We start from the raw sequence: 12,140 nt of genomic DNA on the forward strand, positions 1-12,140 counted from the left end.
CATCGTTACGATAAATAACGTAAGCAGGGAAAAGTAAAATAAAAATTTCTGTTGATAAACAGCAGCATCGAGTTCATGAATGCAACATAAATTACATTAGGTACTAAAAACCAAGTATTACCTACAGTGGCTCAGTTGTGTGTATGTAGCTTATAAAGCTAAAATTTGAGTTTAATACCCGCGGTAGACACAATAAGACAGCCCTTTGTGTAGTCTTGCGAATAACAACTTAACAGATACTGTTCGTTTCAACCACTGTTTCGCCTTTGTGGCTTTATCAAGACTAATACTCAAAGAATATTTATTAAACAAAAGCAAAAACTGAGACAACTACATAAATATGTGTAGTAATCTTCTTATCACACATTTATATAATTCTTTCTAGGTTATTGTTTTTAAGAACTTGCAGTGCGTGTTGGAGAGATTTAGAAAATTTGAAACTAGCATTAGAAACGTAAAAACAAAACAAAAACCTTTGCTCCCCAGGTAGTAATAAAACCGTTTCGCCATATCTAAGAGTTTCTTTTCTACAAAACTCATTAATAGTTTGTTGTGTGCTCTTTTTTTTCAGAAAGCGAATCGTACAAATATAATAAATCGAGATTTTGCCAAAACATATCAGTTAACTTATTTATTGTTTTGTTTTAGATGCTGTGCCACCGGGAGACATATCAGTTTGCAAAAAGAAATATTTCTGAAATTCTGAAGCCTGGCATGGCCAGGTGATTAAGGCACTCGACTCGTAATCCGAGGGCCGCGGGTTCGAATCCCCGTCATACCAAACATGCTTGCCCGTTCAGTCGTGGGGGCGTTATAATGTGTCGTTCTATCCCACTAATCGTTGGTAAAAGAGTAGCCCAAGAGTTGGCAGTAGGTATTGATGACTAGCTGTTTTCCTTCTAGTCTTACACTGCTAAATTAGGAACGACTAGCGCAGATAGCCCTCGAGTAGGTTTGCTCGAAATTCAAACCAAATCTGAAATTCTGTAGATTATGATTGCTTTTTTCAAATTAAACACAAAATTATACAATAAGCTATTTGTCTTTTGCCTACCGCGAGTATCGAAACGTTAGAAGTCCAGAGTCATATCACTGTGTTATTGGAGGGTAAGGCATAGATTATTAAATAAGGGAGCATGTTTGTTTTGAATTTGTTTTTGAATTTCGCGCAAAGCTACTTGAGGGCGATCTGCACTAGTCGTCCCTAATTTAGTAGTGTAAGACTAGAAGAAAGGCAGCTAGTCATCACCACCCACCGCCAACTCTTGGGCTACTCTTTTACCAACGAATAGTGGGATTGACCGTCACAATATAACGCCACCACGACTGAAAGGGCGAGCATGTTTGGTGCGACTGGGCTTCGAACCCGCGACCGTCGGATTATGAGTCGAACGCCTTAACACACTTGGCCATGCCGGGCCCTATAAGGGAGCAGGAGAGATCATAGTTCGTTTCGAAATAGAGGCTACTATTTCAAATATTTGCATTTTAGACGAAACTTATAAGTACACAAGTCTCTTTACCTTAAACGTGAAAGTGTATGTTCATACCATAACCACACAAGCTAGGCAAAACATATTTCTATATAGGTCCTCGCTCCTACATTTTTGGATTAGTTCCTAGATCTCTACTTGATGATTTAGTTCTTTGTTTTCTATAGTGTATCATATCTTCTCTGATCGACAGAATATTATATGTAAAACTGAAAAGATTAGGACTATAAAATCCTTTTCTTGATCGGTAGTGCTGTATTTAATATCAGAGCAAAGAGGGAAACGCACTGACGTGCCCCTTGTATTGCGGCCTCCAAAATAATACACAAAAACAAAAAAGTCTTATATATAAAGCTGATCAATATGGACGGCTTCCTAAGAAAATTTCACCAAGTAATTTGAAATGCTAAACATATTTCTCCTTGGCAAGTTGATTTTAAGTGGAGTTTGTTTTTGGAATTTCGCACAAAGCTACTCGAGAGCTATCTGTGCCAGCCGTCCCTAATTTAGCAGTGTAAGACTAGAAGGAAGGCAGCTAGTCATCACCACCCACCGCCAACTCTTGGGCTACTCTTTTACCAACGAAAAGTGGGATTGACCGTCACATTATAACGCCCCCACAGCTGGGAGGGCGAGCCTGTTTGGCGCGAACCCGCGATCCTCAGATTACGAAGCGCACGCCTTAACGCGCTAGGCCATGCCAGGCCCTTTAAGTAGAGACAGATATATCTGTGGAAGAGAAAATATCATGAGGTGATGCTGCTGACTGAGAAAAACAAAACAACGAGTTTACTTGGTGAATTCAAGCATACTTTCCTAACCAATTTCTACTTGCAAACTGTCAAGTGAAGACTTACTTAATTAACATTGTGTTTTAGTTGTAGAAAGATTAATACTGGGAAATGAAAATCTATTGGGCTAAGCACAGTCTAGTAGAAGTATAGGTCATTTTCTTCTGCATAACTATACACATTGTGTTTGTAGTTTATTTGTGATGACATTGTATAAGAAATAGTAATAACATTAAATAACAAGAAAACATCAAAACAGTGTACAAGCTGTAATAATATTACATAAAAATACATTTATTTAAATTTGTTTATATTCATTTTTTGTATTTAAACAAACTTTTGAGTTTTCTATTACTGAACTATTTCGTTATTTTCGAATCTGCTGTTGTTTGTGAGTTTACGTATTTGATTCTTGTGAGAGAATCAGATTTAATTGAAATCAGCATAAGTAGACAGGAAGAAGAAATTACGATGCTTTAACTTCTATAATTTATATATAGGCTTAATTACTTTAGTTTGAAGATCAAGTAGTGATAAAACATGCTTTATTTTCAAACGTTCGGCTTAACAGTTGTCAATAAACTATTTGTATTTATTACTGGGTGTTTTTATATTGGCTACAAATGTAATTGTTAGGAGTAGTGTAGGACGAAAGAGCTCAGTTTATTAGGTGTCAAGGGTGCAAGGTCTCATCTGGAAACTCTAGAGTGGCATGTGCTTTTAAAAAGGATAGCAGTGAAGATGTGCATGTTGTTTGTAGAGCTTGTAGAATGAAGGAAAATTGGCAGCCATCCTATTTACAGTCGGGGCAATAGGCTTGGTGTGTTTTGAATTTTTGCACAAAGCTACACAAGGGCTATCTGCGCTAGCCGTCCCTAATTTAGTAGTGTAACACTAGAGGGAAGGCAGCTAGTCATTACCACCCACCGCCAACTCTTGTATTACTCTTTCACCAACGAATTGATTGGAACATTATAACGCCCCAACGACTGAAAGGGTGACCATGTTTAGTGTGACGGGGATTCGAACCCGCGACCTTCGGATTATGAGTCGAGTGCCTCAACCATCTGGCCATGCCGGGCCAGGGATAATAGATAAAAAAAAAGTTTAAAGTGTGGGAAATAGTAGCAGAATTTCTAAAGAAACTTAAGTTTTCACATTCAAACTTATAAGCTAATAGTGTCCTTCAGGGAGTTAGGGCTAAAAGTAATGGATTTAATTGTAATAAGCATGTTCTATCGAGCAATAATTTTTTTGGTTTAGCCTGAACAGATGTAAAACTATTAGAAGGTAGTTAAAAGGGGGACATAAAAGGATGTTAATGATAAACTTAAGAAGGTTTTAATTATAGAGGATCCCTTAACGAAGCATATGGATAGGATAGTCTGTGGGATAAGTAGGGAGAAAAGAATTAGATTATGCTATACAGGGACATAGTTATATTATATAACTGACAGAGCAATAGGGTTAAGCAATGATGTACGTTTTGTTGTGCACGTAGAAACTAATGAGGGGTAAACACAAAAGTACAGGGGGAATGAAAACTTTTAAACAAAAGAGCTCTAATTTAACTGTATCAGAGACAGTGCCGAAAATTACCTGTGTGGATGAACTTACAATTAGGCCAACAGGGTTGAATGCTAGGCTTAGATTAATAGGTAAGGATAATCATATAAGCTGGTTGGACTTGTGGGATTAGTTCTTGAATGAATGGCTTACAATTAGATAGGGTAGGTTTGGGCTTGTTTGCAAAGGTAATTAACTCAGCTGTAAGGGAAACTTTAAACTAGAACTAAACAGTGGCGAGGACCTGGATGCACTAAATATACAAACAACAAAATTTGAATAAAAGTTTAGCATAAGAGTATTGAAGTAGTTCTGAGGATGGGTTTAATTATTAATATTGTAATGCTAGAAGTACAAAAAAACAAAACAGATGACTTAAGGACACAGGTAGGAATGAAGAATTTTTGTATAATGGGAATAACTGAAACATGGTTAGATGTAGATGATTTTGGAGACAAACTTTTTTTGAAGTAGGAATTATAAGTTATTTAATAAGGATAGAGTACTAAAGAAACGGAAAGGTTAGCTTTATAAGTAAAATGTGAGTTACATTCTATTAAGTTTATAAAGATATCAAAGATAATTACAAAGAGATTGAATATATTTGGGTTTCTATTAGCATATATAAGTGGGAAAAGCTTTTAAAGGGAATTTGTTACAAATCACCAGATGAAACTTTTCAGTGAAATTGAAATTTCAGCTCTTATTGAAATCATGATTATGGGTGATTTTATTTATTGGGAAATGTTGTAATCAAACCATGAGGGAGAGAAATTTTGGAAACTTAAATTGACTAAGGAACCTACTAGAAACAATGCCATTTTATATTTATTATTAACTTCTAATACAGAAATGATCGAGAGGGTGGAAATCAGGAAACACCTGGCTGCAAATGTTAATTACTCTCTTAGGTTCAATGTTTTGCTGCATATGGATGAATAATAATATTTTGGTTAAGTTTCAAAAACCATATTTTGGACAGTTGCAACAAGAATTATCTATTGTGAATTGGGTAGCTAAATTATTTGATGACACGGAGTAAATGTGGAAAATTTTTAAGTATTCAAGAGAGACATAATCCTTACGGAAAGAAAATGGTGACTGGAAATAATAAAAAATAGGTTGTCTCATAAACAATACAAGGGATACGATTAAATAAAAGCATCATAAATTTAAAATATTTAAACTGATATGTTCAGAAATTTTAAAGATTACAGAAGAGTTGATCAAACAGGAAATTAAGACACCAAAAAGGATGTATTTGGCTGAAAAGGTAAATGTGAACGGTAAGAACATCTTAAAATACAGGGTAAACAAAATGTTAGGTAAGTAGTAAGGCTTTTGTTAAAGAAATGCTCACGTCTGATGATCATAAGATGGCTGCGTTATTACTTTCTGCCATTTTCCTTAGTTTTACTAATAACGATTTAAGTAGAATTTTTTACCCTGAACAGTTGATAGGTAGAAACAAGATCGAACAGTAGGATTACATTAATTCTAAGCATGTTTAAGAAAACAACTGGTTAGTTTAAAAAATGATAAGTCTTTTGAGTTATATACTCTTCCTGATGGGTTTTGAAAGATGTTAAAGATTGGATATGAGAACTTCTTTCTACTATTTTTCCAAGTTCTTAACCAGTATACAGGTACAAGAGGATTGGAAGTTGGCTAATGTCACTCCTCTTTTCAACAGTAGTAATAAAATTTATCCCACTAATTATAGGCCTATTAGTTTCACATCAGTTATCGGAAAAGTTTTTGAATGTCTGATATTATTGATTTTATTGGATAATAAACATGGTTTCACTAAAGGGAAATCTTACCTTAAAATTCTTTTAATTTTTTAAAGATTAACTGTTACGTAGGTGAGGGTAGGGGTGTATATTTGGTGTATTTTGATTTTGAAAAGCATTTGACAGATTGCCACATTAAAGGCTTTTAAAATATTACTTTTTTAAGAGGGGTGGATAAGTTGGCTAATTGGACAGGAAGTGGCTGAATGGAAGAAAACAGAGGGTTGATATAAATGGAGTTTGGTAGAACTAGGTTTATATCACAGATTAGGTCCTCAGTCTTAGGACTATTGATCTATTTGATTGTAGAACTAGGTTTATATCACAGATTAGGTCCTCAGTCTTAGGACTATTGATCTATTTGATTGTAGAACTAGGTTTATATCACAGATTAGGTCCTCAGTCTTAGGACTATTGATCTATTTGATTGTAGAACTAGGTTTATATCACAGATTAGGTCTTCAGTCTTAGGACTATTGATCTATTTGATTATAGAACTAGGTTTATATCACAGATTAGGTCCTCAGTCTTAGGATTATTGATCTATTTGATTGAAGAACTAGGTTTATATCACAGATTAGGTCCTCAGTCTTAGGACTATTGATTTACCTCAATGACACAAGTGAAATAATCATCAATTAATAACTTAAATTTGCAGATCATATTAGGATCTTTGGTGTTGATGACTGTGAAGTGGATACTGCTGCTGTACAGGAGTTAGATCATTTAGTGAGTTGGGCCAATATGTGGCAGATGGGTTTTAATTATAGTAAACATAAAATAACGTATGCTGGGTATTACAGTTTGGATGGGAATAACATTAACAATGTTGCAGAAACAAATGATTTTGTTATAGTGGTTGATCAGTCTGTTAAGCCATCCAAGTGGTGTGCTGTTGGTATTTTAAGTGACATACGATTTCAGATTGTGTTTACAGAAATACTGATTACATCTGTAAAGACGTTAAGCCACATTTTGTGTTCGTCCTTGAACTTTTTATATTAGGAAGGACATTGTTAAAAATTATTCAGGGATGATAACGTGGTGGAAAGATTGTCATATGAGAATAGATTAAGATATTTAAAATTGATTTCTCTTGAAAACAGCAGGGTTAGACAGGATTTGTAAAATTATTGATGTGTCATATATCTTCGTAATTAGTGGTGAGACTGGTTGTAGGACTACAGATATAAATTTTGGCAGAATATGAGTCATTTTCAGCTGAGATTGATTTTCAAACAGTGTGGCTGATCTTTATTATAAGCTGCCTTCAGGTGTGATACAAGCAGTAAAGTTAAGTGAGTTTAAAGAGAATGATAAATGTATGAATGATAAAGGCTGACTTTGAAGTTTTTAGAAAACAAATTTAGTTTAGTTTAATAGATGGGGCAGCCTAATTCCCTTACTGTTGTCCCAAATGTTATGTTGAATGTTTTGTTATTCAATGCAGAGTTTCACAAACGATAGCATAAGTACACCATTACTTGATCCCCGGAGTTTAAAAAGTTTTAGGTACACAGGTAGAAAGATGCCTTAAACCGGAAGTAAAAGTATTCATGACTGAGATGGAGAGTTTGCAAGCAGAGATATAGGCTATTGTATGTAGGAAATATCAAGTGTAGGATAACCCACTTTCTGGAAATAAGACGTTTGCCAATATTACAATGGTGGAAGGGAATTGTGTATGGCTGAGATTTGAAAGAAAGATTTAGTACTTTGTGTATCTCTTCCTAATTCCTAGAGATTTACCAGTCAGAGTACAGCAGGCCCAGTTCTGGTGGAGACCAATAATCAATAATGAACAAAGCTGATATAGCTTTGAGTAGTTAATTTTCATCAGTCAGAGCTATATTCCTGATAGGTGAGGCAACAGACAATTACTGGAGAAGTCCATGATCCGTGAGGTAGAGTATGTTTCAAGAAACATTTCCTTTCATGTCTATAGCAGCTTGCGACACCTGGGATCATTCAAGGCTGTAGGATGATCTGTAAAGACAATTGTGCAACCCTTTGGCCTGCACCACAAACTACTGCTCTCTTTTGGTGTTATTGTTAGTGGCTTCCACTTAGAATCCATCAGAATTATAAGAAAGTGAGACCAAAACAGACCTCTCTCATCAATTTTATTCAAGAGAAAATCTAGATCAGTTATTAAGACATTTGAGTCAGGTCAGTGTCAGAAGGGATGGTATCATGTTATGTAGCAATGTTACAAATATATAGCTTTGTCATAGTCCTGTGCTTACAAGAAGAAACATCACTGTCAGAAGGGATGGTATCATGTTAGGTAACAATGTTACAAATATATGGCATTGTGATAGTCCTGTGCTTACAAGAAGAAGCATCACTGTCACAAGGGATGGTATCATGTTAGGTAACAATGTTACAAATATATGGCTTTGTCATAGTCCTGTGCTTACAAGAAGAAACATCACTGTCAGAAGGGATGGTGTCATGTTAGGTAACAATGTTACAAATATATAGCTTTGTCATAGTCCTGTGCTTACAAGAAGAAACATCACTGTCAGAAGGGATGGTATCATGTTATGTAGCAATGTTACAAATATATAGCTTTGTCATAGTCCTGTGCTTACAAGAAGAAACATCACTGTCAGAAGGGATGGTATCATGTTAGGTAACAATGTTACAAATATATGGCTTTGTGATAGTCCTGTGCTTACAAGAAGAAACATCACTGTCAGAAGGGATGGTGTCATGTTAGGTAACAATGTTACAAATATATAGCTTTGTCATAGTCCTGTGCTTACAAGAAGAAACATCACTGTCAGAAAGGATGGTGTCATATTAGGTAACAATGTTACAAATATATGGCTTTGTCATAGTCCTGTGCTTACAAGAAGAAACATCACTGTCAGAAGGGATGGGATCATGTTAGGTAACAATGTTACAAATATATGGCTTTGTCATAGTCCTGTGCTTACAAGAAGAAACATCACTGTCAGAAAGGATGGTGTCATATTAGGTAACAATGTTACAAATATATGGCTTTGTCATAGTCCCTGTGCTTACAAGAAGAAACATCACTGTCAGAAGGGATGGGATCATGTTAGGTAACAATGTTACAAATATATGGCTTTGTCATAGTCCTGTGCTTACAAGAAGAAACATCACTGTCAGAAAGGATGGTGTCATATTAGGTAACAATGTTACAAATATATGGCTTTGTCATAGTCCTGTGCTTACAAGAAGAAGCATCACTGTCAAAAGGGATGGTATCATGTTAGGTAACAATGTTACAAATATATGGCTTTGTCATAGTCCTGTGCTTACAAGAAGAAACATCACTGTCAGAAAGGATGGTGTCATATTAGGTAACAATGTTACAAATATATGGCTTTGTCATAGTCCTGTGCTTACAAGAAGAAACATCACTGTCAGAAAGGATGGTGTCATATTAGGTAACAATGTTACAAATATATGGCTTTGTCATAGTCCTGTGCTTACAAGAAGAAACATCACTGTCAAAAGGGATGGTATCATATTAGGTAACAATGTTACAAATATATGGCTTTGTCATAGTCCTGTGCTTACAAGAAGAAACATCACTGTCAGAAAGGATGGTGTCATATTAGGTAACAATGTTACAAATATATGGCTTTGTCATAGTCCTGTGCTTACAAGAAGAAGCATCACTGTCAAAAGGGATGGTATCATGTTAGGTAACAATGTTACAAATATATGGCTTTGTCATAGTCCTGTGCTTACAAGAAGAAACATCACTGTCAGAAAGGATGGTGTCATATTAGGTAACAATGTTACAAATATATGGCTTTGTCATAGTCCTGTGCTTACAAGAAGAAACATCACTGTCAGAAAGGATGGTGTCATATTAGGTAACAATGTTACAAATATATGGCTTTGTCATAGTCCTGTGCTTACAAGAAGAAACATCACTGTCAGAAAGGATGGTGTCATATTAGGTAACAATGTTACAAATATATGGCTTTGTCATAGTCCTGTGCTTACAAGAAGAAACATCACTGTCAAAAGGGATGGTATCATATTAGGTAACAATGTTACAAATATATGGCTTTGTCATAGTCCTGTGCTTACAAGAAGAAACATCACTGTCAGAAAGGATGGTGTCATATTAGGTAACAATGTTACAAATATATGGCTTTGTCATAGTCCTGTGCTTACAAGAAGAAACATCACTGTCAGAAAGGATGGTATCATGTTAGGTAACAATGTTACAAATATATGGCTTTGTCATAGTCCTGTGCTTACAAGAAGAAACATCACTGTCAGAAGGGATGGTATCATGTTAGGTAACAATGTTACAAATACATGGCTTTGTCATAGTCCTGTGCTTACAAGAAGAAACATCATTGAATTATTTTACTACAGTATACCAATCCTGGAATTTATGTGGGAGCTGAAGACACAACAAGTACCTACCATGAAGTTCACAAATCTATCCAAGAATGGATACCAAATATTTTATTGCTTCATTGCCTCCGAGATAGTCAACTGAAGAACCCTAGCCTAATGTAGATGTTCTTAGTAGAGGAGAACATCATGAATGCACATAAGTGATACATGTACATATTTAAGAAAATGTTTTGTACCACTGTTTGAACCCAGAAATATTCCAGACACAAAAAATGGAGAGCACAATGGTGCAAACACATCAATTCTATCATTTGATGGCATTCCTTTTGGTTGCAAGTGTATTGAAGTGCTCAACATTGATATGAATGGTATTTCTTACTTTCCAAGCTATTGGGTAGTAATGTCTAATAGAATGTATGAAATACATTTTGTAGCTATTACTCAACTATCAGTAGTTAATATAGTCACTAATCTATATGATCACGCACTGAAGTAACATTCTGTGCCTTTCAAACTATCAAGTAGTGTTGACATACAATGTATGAAATACACTACCACTCAATTACTAATATTTAAGATAACTCAGAAAATTTGCAATTGAAAGAGTGTAACAATTGTGAGGTATACATTGTACTTTGATGTCCCACATTGTCTAATACTTCAAGAAAATTCCCCAATAATTCAGCTGAATGTTGAGAGCTCTGAAGATTACATCACCTGCAACTTGCTAGAATTATCATTTATTGCAAAAACATTGATGTGAAAAATGCACTATGTCTTTGATCAAACCGAGTCCAGTTTTCTGTACAGTAACAACAGTACGAAGGTTAATCTTTTTAAATGTAACTTTATACGAGAAACATTTATTCATATATATTTTACTAGGATTATGTGAAATATGAAATAAAACGTATTTTATTGCATCTAGATAACATTACTGTAGCTGCTGAGAGTAGTTTTTGATAACAAAATTAAGAGCAGATTAATTAATTCTTAGTTATTGATTAAAAGATAACAAATTCAATGTTTTCAACATGTGGTCCTTCGTAGAAGTAAAAAAAAAAAAAAAAGTAACAACTACATTCATATAAATTAATAACAAGGCAAATACTCGAGGGCTATCTGCAGTAGCTGTCCCTACTTTAGCAGTGTAAGACTAGAGGGAAGTTAGCTAGTCAACACTACCCACCGCCAACTCTTGGGCTACTCTTTTACCAATGAATAGTGGGATTGACCGTCACATTATAACGCCCCACAGTTAAAAGGGCATGTTTTTACGGTCAATTCCACTATTTGTTGGTAAAAAAGTAGCCCGACAGTTGGTGGTGTGTGGTGATTACCATCTACCTTCCCTCTAGTCTACACTGCTAAATTAGGGATGGCTAGTATAGATAGCCCTCGTGTAGCTTTGCACGAAATTCAAAAACAAACAAACGATTCCATCCATAATGTATTACACAAACTTAACATTCATACATTCAGCTATTTTGTGTTTCTTGTCCGCCCGTGGGTTAGTAGTAAATTCAGAAATTACAACGCCAAACCTAGGGGCTTGATCCTCCTCGGGGGACACAGAAAATAACCCAACGTGAGCTTTCTATATACACACACATTATTTGTGTGCTTACTAAAACACTGCTATCAGCACTCCTGCTCACGCATTTTCAGAAATGTTCCCAAGTAGCCGATCGTGTTCATTCTACGACTTTTTACAAATATAAAATATTTTGATAACTAATCAAGTCTCTACACCATTTCTTTAGTACACAGTTGTAAAATATGGCTTAAAGATTTTTACATACTCCTTCTCTTAATTAGTTTCTTTTGTAAAAGACAATGTTTTCCCGCTTGTTCGGATATTTTGGAATAAACCGATTCGATACTCGAGTCATCCATTAAAGTAATGTAAATTGAGATGTTCTATGCAAACATATTTTTGCAAATTCCTTTCAGTACAATAATTACAAAACTTTCAATCTACTTTAATATACGTATTTTTCTTAATGTTTACAGTTCCATGTTTCTTCTTTAATGAGAAGTTTTATTTAAATCTAAAATGTTACACTGAACTTAAACATTACAGACACGTCAAGTTCACTCTTAGTTTTGTGCAAAGTCTGCCTGTGCCATATACTAAGAGTTTG

Source organism: Tachypleus tridentatus, chromosome 9, assembly GCF_004210375.1.
Source record: "Tachypleus tridentatus isolate NWPU-2018 chromosome 9, ASM421037v1, whole genome shotgun sequence".
Taxonomy (NCBI): Eukaryota; Metazoa; Arthropoda; class Merostomata; order Xiphosura; family Limulidae; genus Tachypleus; species Tachypleus tridentatus.